The sequence below is a fragment of the Schistocerca gregaria genome, chromosome 3 (assembly GCF_023897955.1).
Source record: "Schistocerca gregaria isolate iqSchGreg1 chromosome 3, iqSchGreg1.2, whole genome shotgun sequence".
NCBI lineage: Eukaryota > Metazoa > Arthropoda > Insecta > Orthoptera > Acrididae > Schistocerca > Schistocerca gregaria.
Window position 1 is genome coordinate 242,108,719 of NC_064922.1, and position 26,454 is coordinate 242,135,172.

Here is a 26,454-nt window from a genome sequence, read left to right on the forward strand (position 1 = left end):
CGTGCGGTTCTAGGCGCTACAGTCTGGAGCCGAGCTACCGCTACGGTCGCAGGTTCGAATCCTGCTTTAACATTTTAATGTTCGCGTAATAAGTTGCCGACTCTTTAATCTAATAATAGATTATGAATGCAGCTAGCCGCTATCTCTGTGTAACGTCTTGTCTGTATAGACGTGTATCTGTTGTCTTTAAGATCCCTTCACGTTGACACATAAGTCTATACAGTAAAGTAAGGCCCTCCCAGTTCTTGGCTGATCCGTGATAAGACAGGCGAAAAATTAGACTAATGGAGGATTATTAGTATTATCTCGATTTTCATTCGCTCTTTTTCTCCTTTATCTATGTATAGTTTTTAATATAAGATTTCATTACGTGATATAGTGATAAAAAGAATCAGCCAAATAGAATCTATGGTGGAGCCCTTCGTCTTGGTAATCAGCGGCTGGCTTACTGTAAGAAAAAAAATGGTTCAAATGGCTTTGAGCACTATGGGACTTGACATCTTAGGTCATCAGTCCCCTAGAACTTAGAACTACTTAAACCTAACTAACCTAAGGACATCACACACATCCATGCCCGAGGCAGGATTCGAAACTGCGACCGTAGCAGTCCCGCGGTTTCGCACCTAGAACCGCACAGCCACCGCGGCCGGCTCTTGCTGTAAGACATCTTTACATTTATTATTACTGTTAAACACTGCAGTCAGTCGAGAGAATCAATCGTTTGGACAATTTATTCCTTTTACGAAAGATTACGAATTCCAGATGTGTACGAAACCTTTTTGGGCGATGTAACACAGACTCAGTGATTGCAGGCTCTCTTCGACACAGCTGAAACTTCCCCACTAATTACAGGGCCAACGTGATCAACAAATGATTCAGAAAAAACTCATTCATTCATTCACTCCAGAACAAAAAATTCAGAAACCTTATTTATGGAGGAAATCGTGTGTTAAATCCATCTCCATTATATGTCTAGATCTCCGGTGTTTCCACGCCTTAATTATTGTCCTTTTACAGTCTCTTTCTCTTCAAAACAAACCGCTAGCGGCACAAATGTTAATTGGCTCGCTTTAGCGAGAAGAAAAGCAGAATATGTGTCTCTCGGAAACACGTCAGTCCCTCAACAGATACTCCAGAAGCTGTCCTAGTTACCACTCTCACAACCATGGAGAATGCATATATGCATCTCTGTTATTTCAAAGAATAAATGCACTAGAAAATACTTCGGCGTCGACGAGCTGTCGCCTCATATATTACGACAAATTCAGATCAGCTAACTTTTCCAACGTGAATGAACGTGGATGGTTTGATTGAAAATGATTAACTGGTGCGTGGTAGAGGGTATTTGCTGTGGGGACATTACACTGCCTCGGGCATGGATGTGTGTGATGTCCTTAGGTTAGTTAGGTTTAAGTAGTTCTAAGTTCTAGGGGACTGATGACCATAGCTGTTAAGTCCCATAGTGCTCAGAGCCATTTGAACAGCACCAAATTCACAGTGGCGTATCAGAACGACGTGCGCTACTGGTTATCGGAGTGATCTACGGGGTGTAGCACCAAACGAGGCAGGTAGCTCCCAGCAATTAGGAAACCACCCGAAATAGGGGCACTACAGCCTAGTGGTAATGCTCTTGTGTGTTTCAGGGCCCAGTTGCTATGTTCTGAGCAAATCAGTGAACTCCTGTTGAAACACAGACACCGCACGCCCAACCATTTTCTTTGTCGTGGCGAGAAACCATTCCGTTTCATATGACGAGTGTGCGCCTCATAGCAAATAAGTTACGGCCTCCGCCCGAGCCCCGCCGCAGGTGTTTTACCGTGACTCACTTTTTTGCGCTCTTGTCCTTTTCTGTGACTCAGCTGATGGGTTTGCTCTGCACCTCGGGGCTGTGAGCTAGTTATTCGTCGACCGCAGAGTGTGGGGCCGTAAGTGCTGGCGGAGCTAGCAATTGCCCATCAGGGTCGGCGGATGACGACTGGCGCGCCGGCCGGACTTATTTACGAGTGCGTAAAACAACGCTTCCCATGCCGGCTTTACGGCGCCCCACCCACGCCCCGCCTACGCGTGGCGACTCTGCCACAACGTGTTCACTGCACGCCGCGCGCTCCACAGGTGCAGCTGCCAGGCGCCGCGACACGGCTCCTGCCTTCCTGCGTTCCTGTTGAACACGGACCCAACAGTGGACTACGGTAATCACCTTCATGTACCAATAGTGGCCGTCCGTGGTAGCAGATATCTTGTGGGGCTGTTGTGGTATCGATAGCTACGATGCCACAACGTAGGTGCGCTCTACAAGGTCGACACTACGACACCGACGACAGCGCCCTCTAGCCGGCGCTGTGCAGCTCTACGAGCGGCGCTACGGATTCAGCCCGTTTGATTCCTAGAATGACGACCAAGCAACATTGTTTCTATTTCATAGTGGGCGAGCCACTACAGATTTTGCCTGTGTAACTTCTGTGAGCTTTGAGACATCCGCCTTCGTACCTACGTGCACCTCAGCGCAAAGTTACATATTCCTATTCTTCCTATAGTAAAGGTGATTTAAATTTACACGCAGCGCCGAAGTACTTCCTCCTCACCTGCTCCTCCTAGCTTCCTACATTCGGCCTACCCTTCAGTTTTCAGGAGCAGACCCACGCACCGCCTTCCTGGCGGGATACAAACGCTGTGTCAACAGAGTGAAACGCACATTTTCATGTTCCTTGTTAACTTCTCAGATTCACCTCATTTTTTAGGGTTCCTTGCCTCAGTATGTAAAAACGGAACCCGCGTGGAATCGGTCTGTTGTCCATCTGTCTGTACGACTGTTAAGATCAATTTTTCTCAGGAATTGGTGGACGTGCGGAGTTCACACTTATCTCACATGTTAAGACGTACGGTCGCTTGGCATTGTACAAAGTTGAAGCTCCTAACTCGGTGCAATCAAAAGATACGCCATTTATGACACTTATTTTGAAACTCGAAAACTCACTCATAAAAACCTCTAGGGTACTTCCCGTTGAGCTAGTATCGTGAAATTTCGTAAGAACCGGAGTTTCAGAGTAAGAAAATCCGAAACTTTGTAATAATATAGTATAAAAATATATTTTTTCATCTTGTCTGTCCGTCTCTTAAGACCCATTTCTCTGGAATAGGCTGACGCATCAAGTTCAAATTCGTCACGGACTAAAGTGTATGTTTCCTTGGCGTTCTAAATAATTTAAGCTCTTTCCGTCAATACGATGCAAAGATTGGGCCATTTCTGTCGCGTATTTTGAGGCAAACTCACTCATCAAACGCTATAGTGTACTTGCCGTTCACCTCTCCGTCCGAACAGGCCTTGGAATGCCCAACGGTACCGACCGACCGCCGTGTCATCCTCAGACCACAGGCGTCACTGGATGCGAATATGGAGGGGCACGTGGTCCGCACACCACTCTCCCGGCCGTATGTCAGTTTCAGAGACCGGAGCCGCTACTTCTCAATCAAGGAGCTCCTCAGTTCGCCTCACAAGGACTGACTGCACTCCACTTGCCAACAGTGCTCGGCAGACCAGATGGTCACCCATCCAAGTGCTAGCTCAGCCCGACAGCGCTTAACTTCGGTGATCTGACGGGAACCGGTGTTACCACAGCGGCAAGGCCGTTGGCTTCCCATTCGCCTAGAATCATGAAGTTCGGTCGACGGGACGTTAAACTCTGATCGTCCTTCTCTTCTCGCTCTTTTCAAGTTCCTGAGCACGGTGATTGGTCTGGCTGGACTGCTGGTAACACTTCGGAACTCACAAGTCATGCCTTCCGCTGATTTCATACTACATACAGTGCATGACGACCCGTGTCCGTCAGTACTTGAAATCTGCCTGGTCTTGGTTTTACGACTGTCATTTCTTCGCGTTTCCATTTCCCAGTCACGCCACCGACCGTCAAGCTGGGCAGCAATGGAAGAGCCTGTTACTCACGAGTGAAACTCCCCATCGCTCCCCCTCAGACTTAGTGGTAAAAGGGCCCAGTGGACTGCCCGTCATAACCTGAACACAGATCAAGCATCGAAACAGGAAGGAGGAGTACTGAACTGTGAAAAAACAGCAAAATAGAAACAGTGAACGCTCCAAGGACAAGAAGTGCAATATAAAGCTACTTGAAAGAGCAACGTCGTCGTGATTAAGTGGTCGCAGTGTTTGGACTGCCAAGCGGACGAGCCGTGTTCAAACCTCCCTCGCTGTCGCTGTATTCAAATTTGTGTCTGTGTCATGTTATAACGTCCTTTTACAACAGCGAGGTGTATAAAGGCAGTTGATTCTCCACAACTAGTCTATTAGCATCCGAAAGGAACTGGCTTTCGAATTGGAACCGCAAACGTTTGATGACAAGGCGACAAGTCAACCGAATCCTCAGCCGGAAAACAAGTTTGGTGTGTCATACACGTCATTAGTGACAGTACCTGTGTGATATGACAGGAATCTCTTATCGACACCTAATTTGTACGCCTGACGACTGAGTGAGATACATGTCCTTGCCCGATTTAGGTGTTCGTATGAATGTGATAACTCTCAAGGAAATGATGAAACCATAGTAGTTTGTTCATAATCTGCAACAAATGAGCGGAACAGTTTCACAATCACACAGTCTCTCTGTGTTCTGTCAAAACATATGTTTTTAACGTTTCTGACGTTACGTTCCGTATTGGAATTTTTGGCTCTTGAATTCCTTTGTTGTAACATAGTTTGCACCTGTTTATCTGTCTGTGTGGCATTTCGCCCGCTCTCACCATTCATCATATTTACTTGCGACGGTAATGTATTCTTAAGATACAACTCATATTCTATAACAAATATATAGCATCACAACTGTCAAGACTACAGAAAGAGAACGAACATTTGAATGACTGTACGGACAGTTCATAATGTTGTGAAAAAATGAAGTAAAATTGAATGACACGAGGGAGTTCTGAACACGGTTCGTCCGATTCTGATGTTACTGCGTCCCTATTAATAACACAGTGTTAGTCACCTCCTTTGATACTCGTGGGTCTGCGTCTTGTGACATCTGCTGGACATTTTTGCATTACATAGGGGTGTCCGGATACTTTTGATCAGATAGTGTATATTCCTCCTATAGTCAGTCACTTTTTCACCATACATTCTTAGAATGCGGTTTCCTAAAATAAATCACACCGTCTTACTCTGTTAAAAAATACATTAAAACCTTCAGGTTTTCCAGGTAATATGTTGATATGTTGAATAATCGTCTCTTCTGCAGGTTGTTCGCATCGTTCTCGCTCGATATTTCCACGACGTGACTCACTGTCTTCCTCAACTTCTTTCGGAGACCTGAAGAAGACAGCGAGTCACACCGTCGAAATATTGTGCGGGGACGAGGCGAACATCCTGAAGAGAACCCAATTATTCAACATGTCTACCTTAAAACGTACTTCCAGTTAATAGTAATGTCATAGTGCTTGTGTGCTGCGGCCGTCCATTGACACTATGGAATCTGACTGCTGGCGCGCAATGCGCGACGGAGTAAAAACGCGGTGACAGGGTCCAGCTGTTTGGGCTCGTAATTTGAAATTTCCAAAGCTTAGGCGACGTCGGAACGACAGCATGCTTACAACGTCCATTCGTTCCTAACGATGCGTTGTGCCATAGTGCTGTAGTGTCTGCAAATGCTGTTGAGCATAGCGAAGAATTTGGTAGGCGACCACAGTAATGTATATGCAGTGTACAGCGACAGCATCATTGACAAGCAGCAAATGGAGTATGGAATCTTCCAGCAAGACATTGCACCATGTCGTAAAGCTGTAGAATCTGCAAATGTCTGAAAGAACATAGTGAAGTGTTTTGCAGGTGGCTACAGAAATGTGACAGTGCCGTGTATAGTGATGACTTTGACAAGCAATAACTAGAATATGGAATTTTTCAGCATGTGAGTGCACCGTGGCATAATGCAGTAGTGTCTGCAAATGACTGGAAGAACATAGTGAAGAGTTTTGCAGGTAGCCACAGTAATGTGACTATGCAGTGTATACTGATGGCATGTCTTCGACAAGCAACAACTAGAGTATAAAATTTTCCTACAAGACACTGCAGTATGACATATTTCTGCAGAACCTGCTAATCTCAGGACGGACACAGTGAAGAGTTTTGTAGGTGGTCACAGTAACATGACTCTACAGTTTGAAGAGACGGCATGACTTTGACAAGCAGCAAGTAGAGTATTGAATTTTTCAGCGTGACATTGCACCATGGCATAATACAGTAGTGTCTGCAAATGACTGTAAGAACATAATGAAGTCTGTTGTAGATGACCACAGTAATGTCACTGTACAGTGTATAGTGATGACATTACTGTGACGAACAACTGTTGTGTACTACTTCATACCCAAGAGTAAGGAGAGGTGGACTAAATAGTGGGGCGGCAACTATCGTCGTAGGAAAGCTCTGCATCTACATGAATACTCTGAAAATCACATTTAAGTGCCTGGCAGAGGGTTCATCGAACCACTTTCACAATTCTCTATTATTCCAATCTCGTATAGCGCGCGGAAAGAATGAATACCTATATCTTTCCGTACGAGCTATGATTTCCCTTATTTTATCGTGGTGATCGTTCCTCCCTATGTAGGTCGATGTCAACAAAATATCTTCGCACTCGGAGGAGAAAGTTGGTGATTGGAATTTCGTGAGAAGATTCCGTCGCAACGAGAAACGCCTTTCTTTTGACGAATTCCAGCCCAAATCCTGTATCATTTCTGTGACACTCTCTCCCATATTTCGCGATAATACAAAACGTGCTGCCTTTCTTTGAACTTTTTCGATGTACTCCGCCAGTCCTATCCGGAAAGGATCCCACACCGCGCAGCAGTATTTTAAAAGAGGACGGACAAGCGTAGTACAGGCAGCGTTCTTAGTAGGTCTGTTACATTTTCTATGTGTCCTTCCAATAAACCGCAGTGTATGGTTAGCCTTCCCCACAACATTTTGCATGTGTTCCTTCCAATTTAAATTGTTCATAATTGTAATACCTAGGTATTTAGCTGAATTTACGGCTTTTAGACTTTATTAGCCGATAAGCGACAGCGTCATCTGCAAACATCCGAAGACGGCTGCTCAGATTGTCTCGCAAATCGTTTATATAGATAAGGAACAGCAAAGGGCCTAGGACACTACCTTGGGGAACGCCAGAAATCACTTCTGTTTTACCCGATGACTTTCCCGTCAGTTACTACAAACTGTGACCTCTCTGACAGGAAATCACAAATCCATTCACATAACTGAGACGATGTTCCATAAGCACGCAATTTTACTACGAGCCGCTTATGTGGTACAGTGTCAAAAGCCTTCCGGAAATCCAGAAATACGGAATCGATCTGAAATCCCTTGTCAATAGCACTCAACACTTCATGTGGATAAAGAGCTAGTTGTGTTTCACAGGAACGATGTTTTCTAAACCCATCTTGATTGTGTGTCAATAGACCGTTTTGTTCGAGGTAATTAATTCATAATGTTCGAACGCAATATATGAAGATTAGATGGGTAGATCACATAGCTAATGAGGAGGTATTGAATAGTATTGGCGAGAAGAGGAGTTCGTGGTACAACTTGACTAGAAGATGGGATTGGTTGGTAGGACGTGTTCTGAGGCATCAAGGGATCACCAATTTAGTATTGGAGGGCAGCGTGGAGGGTAAAAATCGTAGAGGGAGACCAAGAGATGAATACACTAAGCAGATTCAGAAGGATGTAGGCTGCAGTACGTACTGGGAGATGAAGAAGCTTGCACAGGATAGGGAGAATGGAGAGCTCCATCAAACCAGTCTCAGGACTGAAGATCACAACAACAACAACAACAACAACAACAACAACAACATCATATGTTCCAAAATACTACTACATATCGACGTTAACGATATGGGCCAGTAATTTAGTAGATTACTCATACTACCTTTCGTGAATATTGGTGTGACCTGTGCAACTTTCCAGTCTTTGGGGACGGATCTGTCGTCGAGCGAACGGTTGTATATGATTGTTAAGTATGGAGGTAATGCATCAGCATACAGCAAAGATGGACTTGAGCAGAGATAATTAGCGAGTAAGCTAACACAACAAACAAAAGATTTATTTAACTGGTACTTGTCCAAATGGACAAAGAGTCGTTCCAAATAATGTAACAGGAAACAGAGTCTAGCTACCAGAAAGTCAACTGGAATGAGGCTCGCTGTAGTAACAAGGGAACCTTCCCATCGCACCCCCCTCAGATTTAGTTATAAGTTGGCACAGTGGATAGGCCTTGAAAAACTGAACACAGATCAATCGAGAAAACAGGAAGAAGTTGTGTGGAACTATGAAAAAAATAAGCAAACTATACAAACTGAGTAGTCCATGCGCAATATAGGCAGCATCAAGGAGAGTATGAGCTCAGGAGCGCCGTGGTCCCATGGTTAGCGTGATCAGCTGCGGAACGACAGGTCCTTGGTTCAAGTCTTCTCTCGAGTAACTTTATTTTCGCAAAGTTATGATCTGTCCGTTCGTTCATTGACGTCTCTGTTCACTGTAAGAAGTGTAGTGTTTGTGTTTCGCGACCGCACCGCAAAACCGTGCGATTAGTAGACGAAAGGACGTGCCTCTCCAATGGGAACCGAAAACATTTGATCGCAAGGTCGTAGGTCAACCGATTTCTCCACAGGAAAACACGTCTCATATATTCTATACGATACTGGTGACAGCATGTGCGTCACATGACAGAAATATGTTGTCGACCCACCTAACTTGTACACTTGGCGAATGGGCAAAAAGATTCTTCTACCCTGCCCGATTTCGGTTTTCTTGTGGATGTGATAATCACTCCCAAAAAAAGTGATGAAAACATGAGTTTGTCACATAAACTGAAAATAAAAAATTAAGCTTTCCACTCAAGGGAAGACTTGAACCAAGGACCTCTCCTTCCGCAGCTGCTCAAGCTAACCACAGGACCACGGAGTACCTGAGCTCACACTCTCCTTGATGCTGCTTATCTTGCACTACTCAGTTTGTATGTTTTGCTTATTTTTTTCATAGTTCCACACAACTTCTTCCTGTTTTCTCAATTGATCTGTGTTCAGTTTTTCAAGGCCTATCCACTGTGCCAACTTATAACTAAATCTGGGGAGGTTCCCTTGTAAGCATGAATGATGGTGTCGTAGCAAGTGCAAGGGGCTCTGTGTGTGCCGCCGTCCATCCTAAGTTTCTGCGGCTGAGGGCGCTCGTAGTCCAGAGCCGTTGAAGGCGTGGCTCAGCTGGAATGCACCATTGGGTCCACCAGATCCCACGCAACCGCTATGGACGTCAGACAGAAACTTGCAATTCCATTACCAACGCCGCAGCATACGGATTGTGGAATTTTTCAGCATGACAATGCACCATGGCACAGTGCTGTAGTGTCAGCATATGGCTGGAAGAACATAGGTGAAGAGTTTTGCAGGAGGTGGCAGTACTGTGTACAGTTGGGCGAGCAACACCTGCGAGCCGTGGCTGGGCTAACCGCCGGCAGCGTGCACGCGCAGCGACGGCAGCCGCTGGAGGCGCGACGAGACGCGACGCAGCCACTAAAGCCGGCCCTCAATTACTTTGATGGGCGTAAATAAGGCGCTGCGCCGCGCCGCCAGGTACGCCACGGCTCGCGGCGCTTTACTGCCGGCCGGGCGCGCCGCCGTATACACATACTTTTACCGGCGCGCCCGCTTTACGGCCCCGGATGCACTATTAACTCGCCACATAAAACTCCACAATGCAACTAAATATGCTAGGGACAGCCGCAGACGAGACGGCTCGGGCCGAGCCGAGCCGAGATGTCCTAATGCGCAAGCGACTGCCGCCTCCCTCGCCGCCACCCACCCACGCCACTCGAGGAAACCTGTGGCACAGTAATTACCGAGCCAGGTGGTGCAGCGGGCGAAACACACGGCTCTTTTTCAGAAGAGCGAGGGAGCGTTAAGAGACTGCAATCAAGCCCTTCTTCCACATATCAAGATTTAATTTTCCCCTCGGTCAGTTCCTAAAACCGCTTGGGGCAAATACGAGGGGCGTTTGAAAAGTCCGTGCAAAAATAAAAACTACTTAAGTGACTGGGGTAAACCTATTTTTATTTTTCGACATAGTCTCCTTTTAGACTTATACACTTCGTTCAACGAATAATAGGAACTGTCCAAGTCTGTAAAATACCTATTAGTTGCTACGATCACCGCCTCGTTTGAATAAAATCTTTCTCCTGCCAGCCATTTCTTCGAATTGGGGAACAAATAGTAGTCCGAGGGAGCCAAGTCTGGAGAATAGGGGGGATGTGAAGCGAGTTGGAATTCTATTTCCATTAATTTTGCGACCACAACTGCTGAGGTGTGCTGGTGCATTGTTTGATGGAAAAGAACTTTTTGCGGTCCAATCGCCGGCGTTTTTCTTGCAGCTCGGTTTTCAAACGGTCCAATAATGATGAATAATATGCACCTGCAATAGTTTTACCCTATTCCAGATAGTCCATGAGGATTATCCCTTGCGGATCCCAAAAAACAGTCGCCATAACCTTCCCGTGCGAAGGTCTGGTCTTCGCCTGTTTTGCTGCCGATTCTCGCTTGATAACCCATTGTTTAGATTGTTGTTTGGTCTCAGGAGTATAGAAATGTATCAATGTATCCATGTTTCATCCACAGTGACGAAATTACGCTTAAAGTCCTGCGGATTCTTCCTCAACAGCTGCAAACCATCCTTGCAACCCTTGTTCGCAGTACGAGCAGCCCCTAGCGGCTCGCCATCTCACAACTATTCATGACATCGCCTTTCCGGCTTAGATCTTTTTTAATATGTGACTTGTAAGTACTGCATCTTTTCCAGTCAGTACAAACTTTAATTTTATTAGTGTATTATATACCTAATATGTTTTAGAACAGTTAGTCTAATTCTGAAGACGACGCTCACAGTAGCGTCGAAACACTCGCAGTAGCGTCGAAACATGGTCAATTTTGACTTAATATTTGTGACCGAGGGCTTATTTGTTCTAATATAACTTCACACGATTCTGTTTTTGGTCAAGCGTGAACAATCGCGGAACCCATCCTGCGGATGGCTTTCTCGCGTCCAAATGTTTATGCAAACTATTATGTACCCGTTCATTTGAGATGCCCGCAGCACTAGCAATCTCACGCACCTCAACTCTTCTGTCATCCTTCACCATATCATGGATTTTATCTATGATTTCTGGAGTCGTTATATCCACAGGGCGTCCAGAACGTTCAGCATCACTAATGCCCATATGGCCACTCCGACAATTTCGAAACCACTTATAAACTGTTCGAATTGAAGGTGCAGAGTCACTGTAATGTTTATCAAGCTTCTCTTTAGTCTCCTTTCATAAAGCAATGTTTATTCACCACACGAAATTCTTCTTCGTCCATTTTTTGACAATCACTCTACTTCCTTGATTCACACAAATGCCAGACACAAAGAAATAGACAAATATGCCTGAAACTTTGTGTGCGTTCTTTCCAAAGATGCTACTAACTAGACGTGACCGCTATACGCGCCGGTCGTGCCATCTCTCGGACTTTGCACGTACTTTTCAAACGCCTCCTCGTAACAGACTGATTCTTTAGAAAAGCGTATGAGGGAATTTCTTTCGTATCCTTCCACAATCCAAGGTAACGCTGCATCTCTAATGACGTCCTCGTCGACGGGACCTTAAACCGAAGTCTTTCAGCCATTCTTCATGTTCAATAGGACCACGCATCGTTCTCAGAATGCCCATACTGAATAACTGCTGGCTATACCAGCCCAGAGCTTTCAAATAAATTAACGGTGGTTCCTTACCCATACTTGTTCAATCGAGCGATTATTCCGTCTCTGATGGCTTAGCCACACTGTTTTGTTAATGTATATATTCAGACTGAAACGACGAATGAAAATTTGTACCAAGGGCGCGATCCTAACGCAGATCTGTATCTACATCTACGTGATTACTCTGCTATTCACAATAAAGTGCCTGGCAGAGGGTTCAGTAAACCACCTTCAAGCTGTCTCTCTACCGTTCCACTCTCGAACGGCGCGCGGAAAAACGAGCACTTAACTTTTATTTGTGCGAGCTCACTAGGCACATGCGCTAACCACTACGCCACTCGGGCACGCTGCCTTTGCACAACTGCACAGACTACTCTAGCACGCCTTCCTCTTCATTCCAAGTTCCCCTCACATCTCAGACCACTTGGTATTCCCCTAATCTCGAATAGCATTGCAAAGGCTCTGCATCTGTAGTGGAACAGCACCTCAACATCGAATGAAACGGGGAATACCAAGTGGGCTGAGGTGCGAATAGGAACTTTGATTGAGGAAGGAGGTGTGCTCGGATAGTCTGCACAGTTGTGCAAAGCCACTGTGCCAGGGTGGCGTAGTGGTTAGTGGAGCCAACAGAGCAGAAGACCCGGGTTCGGATCGCGCCTTAGGTATAAATTTTCATCCTCTGTTTGCATATGTATATCATAGATGTTTGAGACTTAAAAAGTTATCTACGACCATATAGTTTCATTTCTTTTTAGTTAAGCCAACGGCCTTGCGTAATTGAATACAGGGGTTGTCGTCAGATCACCGAAGTCGGGGATTGCCAGCAATTCGATGGGTAAACATCAGGGTGTGCCACGTGTTGTTGGCGGAGCCGTAAAGTTTCTGATCACCAGTCTTTGCACCAATGTCCTAGGTTAAAATCCAAACCTCTCAACAGTGTCTCATGAATTGATGGCCTGTAACACTCTTGATGTGACGTCCATCGAACGGGGGCGTTAAGCTCGGCGATCCCTTTGATGCTACTCGGCTTTCACTCTCTGCCTTCTCTCATCATCTTCCAACGCAAACTTGATACCACACTACAAAAACAGTCACCTAAACCTCTCAGATTCACTTCAACACACAATCTCACAATTCGCGAAGCAAATGTGCCATTGTGGGCGAAGCGCAGGAAAACCTTTCCAGTGAGGCAGCTGAATCTGCCCTTCGAGATCTCCCAGCCAACAACGCCATAAAACTTCACTTGTTATTTTTTAGGTCTACAATCAGGACAATGTAGAACTGCTGATGGAAACAGGACATCGAAGCTCAGCTTTGTCGGTCTGATATGAACAAGAATGTACCATTTGTTGAAGCTTACCACAAGTTAAAACGGTGGTTCTGTCGGGATTATATGCTTTTGACAAAATTTTAATTTAATGGTACACCACCAACGGCCATTTTGGTATCATCAAGCTACAATACACAGTGGTCGGACAAATATGAGGAAAAGCAGCAGGAAATGCAAGCTTGAAACAAAAATCCATATTTTAGCCAAGTCTGCTGGTTGCGCTCTTGTATTTGACTACAAATGGCACGTGTACGATGTCCTGATTAAGTTACAAGTCTCAGTTGTGGTCAGAACAGTGTGCTGTGAGTGCGTTATGTCAGAGGCATGTGAATTTGAACGTGAGCAAAGTTTTGGTAACCAAGGAAGCCGAAGTGTTTGGCGTTTCAAGAGAGACCGTACCGAAAAATTATACCGCGTGCAAGGAAAGCGGGAAAACATCAACCGGTAAGTTACAACGCTGAGTAAGGAATGCATTGAGTGATCGTGACAGATGATCACTGAAAGGGATTCTGATGAAAAAGAAGAAGACTACAGCAGCAAAAGTCATGGCAGAATTAAATGTCGCGCTCGCTAACCCTGTCAGCTGCAAAACAACACAAAGGGAGCTCCATAAGCGGGAAATTGTTGGGCAAGCTGATCAGTGATGCAAATGTCCGTAAGAGGAAAACGTGGTGCCGAAGCAATAAAGCGTGGACTATGGTGCTATGGAAGAAAGTAATTTGTTTGGAAGAATCCTCTTTCACTCTGTTTCCCCGAGGGTGAGGAATGAAACATGGCGGGGATTCGGCGATGATTTTGACAGCTATATCTCAGTGTTCCGTAAGCCCCAAAGTTACTCTGCAAGGTCGCATTACAAAATGATTCAAATGGCTCTGAGCACTATGGGATTTAACTGCTGAGGTCATCAGTCCCCTAGAACTTAGAACTACGTAAATCTAATTAACCTAAGGACATCACTCACATCTATGCCCGAGACAGGATTCGAACCTGCGAGCCTAGGGTCGCATTACAACCAAGGATAATCTGACCATTTTGCCTGATCAGGTCGATTCAATGTTACAATTCTCTGTCCCAAAATGGTGTTACTGCGTTTCAAGGCGATAGGACCCCTGTTCACACAGCTCGCTCCGTCCAGGACTGATTTTGTGAGCTCGGGGATGAGTTATCTCCTCTCCACCACAGTCACCAAATGTCGTTATTATTGAGCCCGTGTTGTTTGCTTTTGAGAAAAGGGGACTTGATTGCTATCCACCTCCATCTCCGTTACCTGAATCTGCCAATTTTGCGGGGAGACTGGCATAAGATTCCCGAGAAAACTGTTCAGTAGTTGTACTTATCCATTCCGAGACGATTGGATGCTGTTATGAATGCCAAAGGTTTTCCTGCACTGTATTAGTCATGGTAATGTTTTTTTTTTTTTTTTTTGTATTTCCGTCCATCGCTTGTACACCGCTTGCAATAATCCTGGGAAGCAGGGCACCTTTTGTGCAGTCTTCATAAGTGTGCATGAACGCGGAAATTTGCTCAATTCTGCACGTCGTAAGATTTAAGTATGTTGCTCGGACTGTACAGACGTGATCTTGTATTGAAGTTTCATACATAAAGTTGTAGCAGTCCGTGGAACGAATCAGCTATATCTTTCAATGTATACACATTGCTGTGGGAAAAGCAAAGCAGTCTTTAACATTAGGTTAGATGAAACAGCATTGTGCCTTACTTACGTGGTCCTGCTAGAGGTCGCGAAGTGTTAACCCCACGGCTTCCTGTAACATGTGAACTGGTGAAGTCGACGAAGTCCTGCTGAACTGTCAGTTCGAAGTGCAATCTGAACTGAGGCCCAGCTTCACACTTTTCATACACACAGAAAAGTACCGGGGGTAAAAATGCATGTTAACTGCCAGTAGACCTGGCAATGCTCAACCATCAAACAGTCAAACAGCGAACCTCTTATAATCATTTTTGTCCATCCGTCCTTACAGTGTTATTTACTATATGGCTACCAGTTTCGGTACTTCAGTACATCGTCTTCAGGCCTTAACTGATATTGAGGGGTTAACTCCAATCGTACGCAGGATTCATCAGTGACCAACGTCTATGAACTGGGTCTCGCAGACTACATATAACAACAATGTTGTGTCTCCGCCCATCAGCTTGGTAGTTGATAGTTGGAGACACAACATCGTTGCTTGAAGATGGTGACCTGAAGCACTGAAAATGGTAGCCATATAATAAATAACAATGTAAGAACGGCTGTAGGTGTCCCATTTTATTGCATCTTATATTCATTGTTTAAACCGACTCACACAGCCACTGTCTAGGAACACAAAGGCATGCTTCTGTTCTCTGGCAGCATCTGAGGATGTTGCAGTCTGTAGCAGCTTATTAAACCAAGGTGGTTATTTCTTTTATTTTAAAATATGTGAAACGACAGGTGAATGATTCAGAGGGATGATAAACTGTATCAGCAGAGATAATGTGCATAAAAGTTTATAAAACGTGGATGTACTGGACGCCACACATATACCTCAATGAATAAAAATCAAAAGAAAACTTCAGGGTGATAAATAGCTAAAACTATCACCAGGTGACCCGATCCTAGTTGCAGTTTGTATATCTAACGGCTTCTAGGAACAAGAATAATTTTATTCTCATAAGGGAAGCTACCCATCGCAACCCCTCTTAGATTTAGTGGTAAAATGGCCCAGCGGATAGCCCATCAAAATCTGAACACAGAACAAGCTTTAAAAGAGAAAGAAGGTGTACTGAACCGAACTAGAACTACCGCTTTGTGGTTGTGTGGTCGCGGCGTTGGACTGCAAAGCGGGAGATCCGTCTTCAAAACTCCCTTGTGCTCCACTGTTTTATAAATAAAATCATGAACTTCCCGTTCGGTCATTGACGTATGTGTTCCTTTTCTGTAGTCGTGGGAATTGTTATACGAGTGCATCGGTTATAGAATATGACCACATAACCACAACGCCGTGGCTGCCCAAATTCCATCGACAGTGCACGTCGTGAGCTTGGGCGGTTCACTTTTTCTATTTTACTTCTTTTTTCACAGTTAATCACCCCCCCCCCCTTCTTCCTGTTTCCATGGTTGGTAGGGGTTCATTTTTTGATGAACCATACACTGGACCACGTTGCCACTATATTTGAGGAGGGTAGGGGTGGGGTGCGATTTCAAGTAATGATGGACCTAGTTTAAAATTTTGAAATTGTCGTAATCTACTCATTAAGAGGCATAATCTTAAGTTAAAGGTTTTACACACTAAGACATCATTAGTGTTAGGAACTGCGTATTTGCCTTGAGCCATCTTAACTCACAACGAGCGTATGACACAGACTGTATTTATTCAGTGTCTGTGAATGAGAGCGCTTAGCAACTTCCAAGAAAGTGTACACATAATTTCAAATCTTTTCGAAACTTTTACTCGCTGACATACTCAACGGAAAACGAAAGTCACTGTAGTTCTCTAACACACATTGCGAGACGTGGTACCAGCGAATGTCGCGGTACATAAGTGAGGCGTGCATGAATAGTAGAAGTCAGTGTAGGGACAGGTAGTAGACATCACGGGTAGGAGTTTTGTGAGGTGTTCTTAATCTGGTATTAATGAACACAATACTTTGTTTGACACTGCTTCCTAACTTACGGCAATCACTTTCCAGGTGGGAAGGTAGCCACGATTTTTGAAGGAGTACACGAGCTCACATGTAAATCAGGTAAACTCTCCATCGCCGGCCGTTGTGGCCGAGTGGTTCTAGGCGCTTCAGTCTGGAACCGCGCGACCGCTGCGGTCGCAGGTTCGAATCCTGCCTCGGGCACGGATGTGTGTGATGTCCTTAGGTTAGTTCGGTTTAAGTATTTCTAAGTTCTAGGGGGCTGATGACCTCAGATGTTAAGTCCCATACTGCTCAGAGCTGTTTGAACCATAAACTCTCCATCGATGGAAATTAGGAGATTTTGTTACCTTACCAGCAGTTGGTGGGACACGCGACAGTTGCTGGTTCTTTTTCCCACTCTGTGCTTCCAGTCCGTGCGATCCTTGGAGGCGTGGTGCAGTGAGCTGAAGACGGACTCATCGAGCAACTGGATCTGCCAGTAACTCCTATCTGTCTGTAAATAAGTGTGGAAAACAGAAAACAGTGCAATTTCTGCAGTGGTGCAGTTTACCCTGTAAAATCTTTCACCAGCTGCGACATAGTCGCGAATATGAACAGTGAAACATTACTGTCAAATGTTTTTATTCCAGTCTTTGATCACAATATGAATTCCTTTGACGAAGACCGGTTTCGGTCAGTAATAACCATCTTCAGATCTGTTCTACACCATGTCCTAATGTGATATGGCCGTAATGGCGTCGTCAAAACATGTAAATATTCTCATCGGTCATCGTCAAAGGAATTGACATTATGATCAAAGACTGGAATAAAAGAAATTTGAATCAAATCTCTGCTTCAGTGAACTACTGGTGGTGTGTTCCAAAAGACAAGGTACAACTACTTACTCAGCGCAAAATTCACCTGCTCAACTCTTCTTCGTGCAGCCAGTGGGGCTATTGCCATTCGACAGTCGCCCTGTTGGTGTGTCCTAGAATTCGTTACCAACCAACAGAGCACTCTGATCGAAGTATTAAGTATGAACTACACATCTAGTTTCAGCTCAGTGATTTCGTGCTAATAATTAAATTATTTTGAGATATTGAAATTATATTGTTTATTTCTATTACGGTTTGTCGTGTGGCGCACCAGTTTCACAGTATATTAGTAACGACTTACATTAGTTGAAATTCAGGTTTAGGGGACTTTGCCAAGAAACTGGAATATTCCGTTGCTGATGACAGTGATGAATATTCATGCGTTGGAATGCAGTAGTATATCTGTATTATTACTTATAATTTGGGAACTGAAAGCAAGGGGATCTCTGTCAACAGTGCCATATTGTTCATATCGAGGTGGCTCCAGGGAGAATGTGACGAACTATGAGAGTATATCGGCGTATAAGTCTGAAGGTGATGAGGAGCAATAAGAAATTTTCCTCCAGAACCCGCTATCTTGGAATCAAGTGCTACCAGTTTATCTGGCGTAGAAGTAACTACGTCTAAAACTATTTTTTTTTCCGTACCGATGGAACGAAAAGTGTTGAACAGTAAGAAGCAACCCACCGCCCGTCGTAGAAATAGGAGTTATCGCTGGTTCATTCTATTCTTTTTACCGTAGAATTTATTACGCTGCAGATTCGAGTCGGCGCTTGGCATCTTGCATCATTCTGAGCATTTGTCTTACATGCGACTATTAGTGTAGTTGACCGCTTACGTGGTAGATAACACATTTGCCATGAGTACTTTAAGGAAATTCGCTAAATTTGGATTAAGCGAGATTTCACACAAATCTTAAGCTTGTAAATTCAATAAATACTTAGGGATTCCAATTACAAATAACCTAAATTAGGGCGATCACATAGATACTGTTGTGGGTTGAGTAAACCAAAGACTGCAATTCATGTAACGTGTCTACTAAAGAGACTGATTACACCACGCTTGTCCGTCCTATCCTGGAGTACTGCTGTGCGGTGTGGGATCCGCATCAGGTGGGACTGACGGATGACATCGAAAAAGTTGAAAGAACAGCATCTCGTTTTGTATTATCAGGAAACAGGGGAGATAGTGTCACAGACATGATATGTGAATTGGAGTGTCAATCATTAAAACAAAGGCTTTTTTCGTTGCGATGGGATCTTCTCATGAAATTTCAATCAGCAGTTTTGTAATCCGACTGCGAAAACATTCTGTTGGCACCCATTTACATAGGGAGAAACGACCATAACGATAAAATAAGAGAAATTAAGGTTATCCCACAGAAAAATTTAAGTGCTCGTCCGAGCGTGGAACGGTAGAGAGACAGCATGAAGATGGTTCATTGAACCCTGTGCCAGGCACTTTATTGTGAATAGCAGAGTAATCAAGTATATGTAGTTTTACACAGTAGGAAACCTTATAATGGCTTTCCCATTTGAAGGAGGGAAGCTGCTAGACGTGTTCTCTTCTAATCAAATGGTTCAAATGGCTCTGAGCACTATGGGACTTCTTAACTTCTGAGATCATCAGTCGCCTAGAACTTAGATCTGCTTAAACCTAACTAACCTAAGGACATCACAAACATCCATACCCGAGGCAGGATTCGAACCTGCGACCGTAGCGGTCAGCGGTTCCAGACTGTAGCGCCTAGAACCGCTCGACCACTCCGGCCGGCTCTCTTCCAACCCCATTGTACTAAAAGATTAGTGTAGTTCGTATAGCAAAGAAATGAGACAGTTAAGAACACAGATAACGAAGCAGAGTCTGGTTCAACGCAACCCGCTACGTTATCATGTCCCGAGCCAAGCTCTTCTTCTCAGAGTAGTACTTACAACGAAAGCCCTTAATTATTTATTGTATACATCCCAGTCTCTTTCTTCCCATATAGTTTTGGCCCTCGGCACTCTCTCTAGTATGATGGGAAATGCTTCCTGATATCTCAACGCGTGTCCTGTGATCCTGTCCCTTATTGCAATTTATTTTATCCACATATTCCTTCCCTTTGCAATTGTGCAGAGAACAACCTAATGTCTTATATTACCAGTCCACTTTATTTTGAGCAACCACGTCTTAAAAGCTTGGATTGTCTTCCGATTTTTCCACAGTTCATATTTCATTTCCATCCAGTGTGTGAACCGAAAAATTGTTCTGTAAAAAAGGAGATGTACGTATAAAAATCGCTTCGGCGTTCCTGAAGAAAGTGTAGCACGTTGGTAGTCAATCGTTTTTGCTCGAGAGCCAACACTGACATTGTGGGGCAGCACTTCGCTCCGCCTATGTACCGATCTTAGAATTAATTGGTGACTTACATGAAGTAGTGTGTTCTGAGCCCGAAGTCGAGTAGCTATGGTAAGGCTGCCGGAAGTTGGACGCCGAAACTCAAGTACCGCTCATTAAAAGTCGGCATTAAGAGGAGGAGGAGATTAGTGTTTAACGTCCCGTCGACAATGAGGTCATTAGAGACGCAGCACAAGATCGGGTTGGGGAGGGCAGGAGAAGGAAAGCGGCGGTGCCCTTTCGAAGGAATCATCACGCCGTTTGCCTTGAGCGGTTTAGGGAAATCACGGAGAACCTAAATCAGGATGGCCGGATGCGGGTTTGAACCGTCGTCCTCCCGAATAAGTCAGTCCGGTGTGCTGGCCACTGCGCTACCCCGCTCTGTGCAGGGTTAGGAACACTTTATGTCAAGTGTTCTCTGTTTGAGGTTGCTGCCGCCTCTAGCGACCCCAAGGCTGTGACGCTGCAATTCCCAGACGAAGTGGTATTGTTTTGTCTGTCTGTGCGGCTGATCCACTAATAACAGTTATTGTATTGCGTAGTGCAATGTAACACAGGAACACGAATGTTTACTAAATATCGTGAATGCCTTTTTTTCAACTCGTTGCGTTGCATTACCACAGCTGTAATTTAATTTCATGTTTCTTGCTGAAAATACGGGTTGTTTAACAAGCCCCCCCGCAGTGCCGTACGATTTTTAGGCGCGCGTGCCGTATGCCGCAGTGAGTACACGGAAATGGAACTCAGTTAAATACAGTTTATTAATTCATTGAATATTCATTTTTACTTACAAATGTTCATATTAAATGTTGAAAGTGTCCCCCCTGTTATTGAATACACAATTCAATTCGTTGAATCATGTTTCCAAACACAAGCTGTAACATTTCTTCTGTAACAGAAGCAAAGTGGATATTGCAGTTTTCAATTCATCAATAGACTTTGCACGGTTTTTAAAGTAAGTTGCTTTCGCTGCACCCCAGAAGAATAAGTCAGGTGGTGTTAGGTCAGGCGATCATGGAGGCCAGAGACAGTGTGAAATTATGCGAGCACCAAAAACATCAGCAAACAGTGACATTGAAACGCGAGCTGTATGCGCGGTTGCACCATCTTGTTGAAAATAACCGCTCAGTATTTCTCTTAATAACAATTTGTCCATTTTATTTGGGCTGTGCTCCGTGGCCGTGGATAATGATATTTCACTGAAAAAATACGGCAACCAGCCACTTTTTAATGCATTTTTATTTACGCCAATATGCATTTCGGGTTTGCACCCATCTTCAGCTGGCAAATTACATGGATCTTCAGTTACTACAGTAGTACAATCTCGACAGCAGTTTGGATGCTGCAGCAGGCATTCTCCTCTCCTTGTTTTTTCTTGGCTTTTCTTCTTTTTTGCAACAACACAAACACTTTTTATCGTGTTATCCGCCATGTTGCCTCATCAGTGAAAAAGTTTCATTAAGAATATCTCTTCCATTTTGTTGCATGAAATTTTTGAAACGTTCACAATAATGCAATCTCTTGTCATGGTCAGTATTTTTAAGTTCTTGCACGACTATCACTTTGTATGGGAAAAATTCTAATTTTTTCGTTAGATCTGTGTGAGCCGTTCCGACACTTAAAATCGATTTCCTGGACGAATTTTCTTACTGACTTGTTCGGACTCATGGACAGTTTATCTGAAATATCGAGTAGTTTATCCTCAAACAAAACGCTAGGACGCCCACTTCTCGGTGCATCTGTCACTGAACCCATACTTCGAAATTTGTTTAATCAAGTCAAACACAGTATTGCGATGTGGGAGTGTTGTCTCCGGGAAAACTGAATTCAATGTTTGACGAACTGAAACTGTGTATTTACCGTCAGCTTTGAACACTTGTTCGACTAAAAACACACGTTCTTAAATGGTTAGCATTTTAACAGTGACAAAAACGAAACAACACGTTCACCTCAACACGTCACGACACACACCAACGATACCACTGACACTGGCTGAGATAAATGGAGCGGTCGAATGTTGGGAGAGTTCACTTGAAGGGAAGTAACCCAGGCAGAAGAACAGTCATACGAAACGCGCGGCTAACAGTCATACGGCACTGCAGAGAGACATTTTGAACACCCCGTATTTACCGCATTTGAAGAAGGCATTGTAATGCACATCGAATCCTTTTTACTACGTTTTTACCGTGACAGTTGATCATACGCGCATCGGACGCCTGTGAGTTCAATCTGGTTAAAATGGCTCTGAGCACTATGGGACTTTACATCTGAGGTCATCAGTCCCCTAGAACTTAGAACTTCTTAAACCTAACTAACCTAAGGACATCACTCACGTCCATGCCAGAGGCAGGATTCAAAAATGCGACCGTAGCGGTCCCGCGGTTCCAGACTGAAGTGCCCGGAAACCGCTCGGCCACACCGCCCTGCCGCCTGTGAGTTGTCGGTATTGAAAGACAAACAAACAAACAAACAAACTTACTTAGTTACTCTCCACTTCTGACGTCCTTGTAAGCCCTCAGTAGCCGCGCTACTCACCCCTCTGCCCCTGAGGTAAGCGGTCAACTTCGCTTAGCTCATAGACAAATCCACTAATGTCTACTTTTAACAAAAGTAAACACATCTTTAAATATTACTGCACTGTAAGTCCTTTTGGTTCTTACTGAACAGGAAAACTACACTCTTAAGAAACTTTTAGCGTCAGTTGACGTTTTCGGCTTCTGTTGTTCGTTTTACAGGCGTATTACTATAAAAGACGGCAGATAATCGCGGATTGCCGTTACCCATCCTACTGTCGCAGAGGTTTTTTCCCTTGGCGCTTGCCTTGGCACTTTTTTCCTCTGCCCTTACAATCGCTACCCTTCGATCGTTTTAGACCACTTCTATCTCCTGATGGACCATGTTAATGAGTAATCTTACCCAGACGCATGGATAACATCACAGCCCGCATCCTGTGATTCCTGATTCAAAAACTAACATGTTTACGGAGGTGACAGTTGAACTTTTGGTTACGTTGGTTGGTTGTTTTGGGGAGGGAGACCAGACAGCGAGGTCATCGGTCTCATCCGATTAGGGAAGAACGAGGAAGGAAGTCGACCGTGCCCTTTGAAAGGAACCATCCCGGTATTTGCCTGGAGTGATTTAGGGAAATCACGGAAAACCTAAATCTGGATGGCCGGACGCGGTATTGAACCGTCGTCATCTCCCGAATGCGAGTCCAGTGTCTAACCACTGCGGCACCTCGCTCAGTTTTTGGTTAGGTCAACACGTTGGTGTGGGCGTGGAGGGGCCCCATCCTTCATGCGGAGTGCCGTTTGACGACCACTGGTGTAACTGAAACACATGAATTGCGGTGGACGTAATTTTAAGCGCATTTATGAGCTTCTCATCCGCTGTCCCCAGATGTTCTACCTCGGCTCCGGATGTAGGACAGCGGGAGGTGTGGGTGAACGCCTCGGCTCCTCCGAACCTTACGTGCTGCGCTGCCGCCAGAAATACGGCGAGTGATAGACCCGCAAGCAAATTCGGGGCTTTTATTCCACCGAGGCTTAATCCATCAATTAGGCTTTAAAAACGTGCCATCACAATGAGGATGAACGCTGAAAGAGGGCGGAGGCAGCCGCGTCCCCCGGGCCGGCCTAAAAGCCCTGCATTGTGCCCGCGCTTCCTACAGGTGTTCGCGCTTCGTCTCTGTCACGGCGTGGGCGGCGAACACTGAACAGCCGCGTAGCTGCCGGCTCCTCGTTCCCCGACACCTCTGAAGTCGCACCGCCCCCGCCCAGCAGTGTGCGCCGTACAAAGCCACTTAACAGGACTACCAACAGGCGACCTGTATCTACATCTCCGTAGATCACTGGTTCTCAACCTTTATGGGGCCATTACTCCTTAGTGTAATCAGCGCGGAGACTTCCTTACTGGAAAGGAATCGTGAATCAGAAAGTATTAGAGACATCAATTTAATTCTGTTTCCTTTACAAAGAATACCAACTAAAGTTTTGTTCCATTAAGTTTTTAAAAAAATGATATCTTGGAGCCCCCGGGAGTAGATAACATTCCATTAGAACTACTGACAGCCTTGGGAGAGCCAGGGCTAACAAAACTCTACCATCTGGTGAGCAAGATATATGAGACAGGCTAAATACCCTCAGACTTCAAGAAGAATATAATAATTCCAATCCCAAAGAAAGCAGGTGTTGACAGATGTGAAAATTACCGAACTATCAGTTTGATAAGTCACAGCTGCAAAATATTAACGCGAATTCTTCACAGACGAATGGAAAAACTAATAAAAACCGTCCTAGGGGAAGATCAATTTGGATTCCGTAGAAATACTGGAACACGTGAGGCAATACTGACCCTAGGACTTATCTTAGAAGAAAGATTAAGGAAGGGCAAACCTACGTTTCTAGCAGTTGTAGACTTAGAGAAGGCTTTTGACAATGTTGACTGAAATACTCTCTTTCAAATTCTGAAGGTGGTAGGGGTAAAATACAGGGAGCGTAAGGCTATTTACAATTTGCACAGAAAGCAGATGGCAGTTATAACAGTCGAGGGACATGAAAGGGAAGCAGTGGTTGGGTAAGGAAGTGAGACAGGGTTGTAGCCTCTCCCCGATGTTATTCGATCTGTATATTCAGCAAGCAGTGAAGGAAACAAAAGAAAAATTCGGAGTAGGTATTAAAATCCATGGAGAAGAAGTAAAAACTTTGAGGTTCGCCGATGACATTGTAATTCTATCAGAGACAGCAAAGGACTTGGAAGAGCAGTTAAACGGAATGGACAGTGTCTTGAAAAGAGGATATAAGATGAACATCAACAAAAGCAAAACGAGGATAATGGAATGTAGTCGAATAAAATCAGGTCATCCTGAGGGAATTAGATTAGGAAATGAGACACTTAAAGTAGTAAAGGATTTTTGCTATTTGGGGAGCAAAATAACTGATGATGGTCGAAGTAGAGAGATATAAAATGTAGACTACCAATGGCAAGGGAAGCGTTTCCGAAGAAGAGAAATTTGTTAACATCGAGTATTAATTTAAGTGTCAGGAGGTCGTTTCTGAAAGTATTTGTATGGAGTGTAGCCATGTGTGGAAATGAAACATGGATGATAAATAGTTTAGACAAGCAGAGAATAGAAGCTTTCGAAATGTGGTGCTACGGAAGAATGCTGAAGATTAGCTGGGTAGATCACATAACTAATGAGGAGGTATTGAATAGAATTGGAGAGAAGAGAAGTTTATGGCACAACTTGACTAGAAGAAGGGATCGGTTGGTAGGGTATATTCTGAGGCATCAAGGGATCACCAATTTAGTATTGGAGGGCAGCGTGGAGTGTAAAAATCGTAGAGGGAGACCAAGAGATGAATACACTAAACAGATTCAGAAGGATGTAGGTTTCAGCAGGTACTGGGAGATGAAGAATCGTGCACAGGACAGAGCAGCATGGAAAGCTGCATCAAACCAGTCTTAGGACTGAAGACCACGACAACAACAACATCTTTGAGGTGGCCTCCGTTCTGCTCAGTGCATTAGTAGAGTCGAAATCGGAAGTTTCCGCCCATTTTTTCCAACATGACTCTGTGTCGATGTTGACACGAATATTGTTCCGTAGCTCAGCCAGGGCCGGCGGACCTTTGGTATACACCAAGCATTTGAGGCAGCCACATAAGAAATAGTCGCATGGCGCTAAATCTGGCGAGCTTCTGGCCACTGGAAATTACCCCTCAAAGAGATGAGACGATCGGGGAAGTGTTCGCGCAACATGGTCGATGTTCGTGCCGTGTGAGCTTTGGCGCCATCTTGTTGTGACCAGACACCACCCAAATCTATTTCTTCAAGTCCTGGAAGAAAAAAACTGTACAATTATCTGAACTTTCGCCCAGAAGTGACCGTCACTGCCTTATCGTTCTTTTCGAAAAACCACATGCCAATAATGCTAATTTTACATAGTGCACATTTCTCAGAGAGGTCGCAGTTCGTAGTGATAGACGGTAAATCATCGAGTAGAACAGAAGTCCTATCTGGCGTTCCGCAAGGTAGTGTCATAGGCCCTCTACTGTTCCTGATTTGTGTAAATGATCTAGGTGATAATCTGAGCAGCCCGTTTAGATTGTTTACAGATGACGCTGTAATTTACCGTCTAGTAAAATCATCAGACGATCAATTCCAATTACAAAATGATCTAGAGAGAATTTCTGTATGGTGCGAAAAGTGGCAATTGGCACTAAACAAAGAAAAGTGTGAAGTCATCCACATGGGTACTAAAAGAAATCTGATAAATGCTTGGTATACGATAAATCGCACAAATCTAAGGGCTCTCAATTCGACTAAGTGCCTAGGAATTACAATTACGAACAACTAAAATTGGGAAGACCACATAAATAATATTGTGAGGAAGGCGAAACAAAGACTGCGCTTTGTTGGCAGAACACTTAGAAAAATGGCTCAAATGACTGAGCACTATGGGACTTAACTTCTGAGATCATCAGTCC

At 44.5% G+C, this 26,454-nt stretch overlaps 1 protein-coding gene and 1 pseudogene across 1 annotated transcript in view; one reads left to right on the plus strand and one right to left on the minus strand.

The window, feature by feature from the left end:
- LOC126354078 (protein-L-histidine N-pros-methyltransferase) overlaps nucleotides 1–26,454 on the plus strand; it is an 892,286-nt gene that overhangs the window by 150,591 nt on the left and 715,241 nt on the right. The window lies entirely within an intron of this gene.
- LOC126356598 (5S ribosomal RNA) lies at nucleotides 3,515–3,632 on the minus strand (annotated as a pseudogene).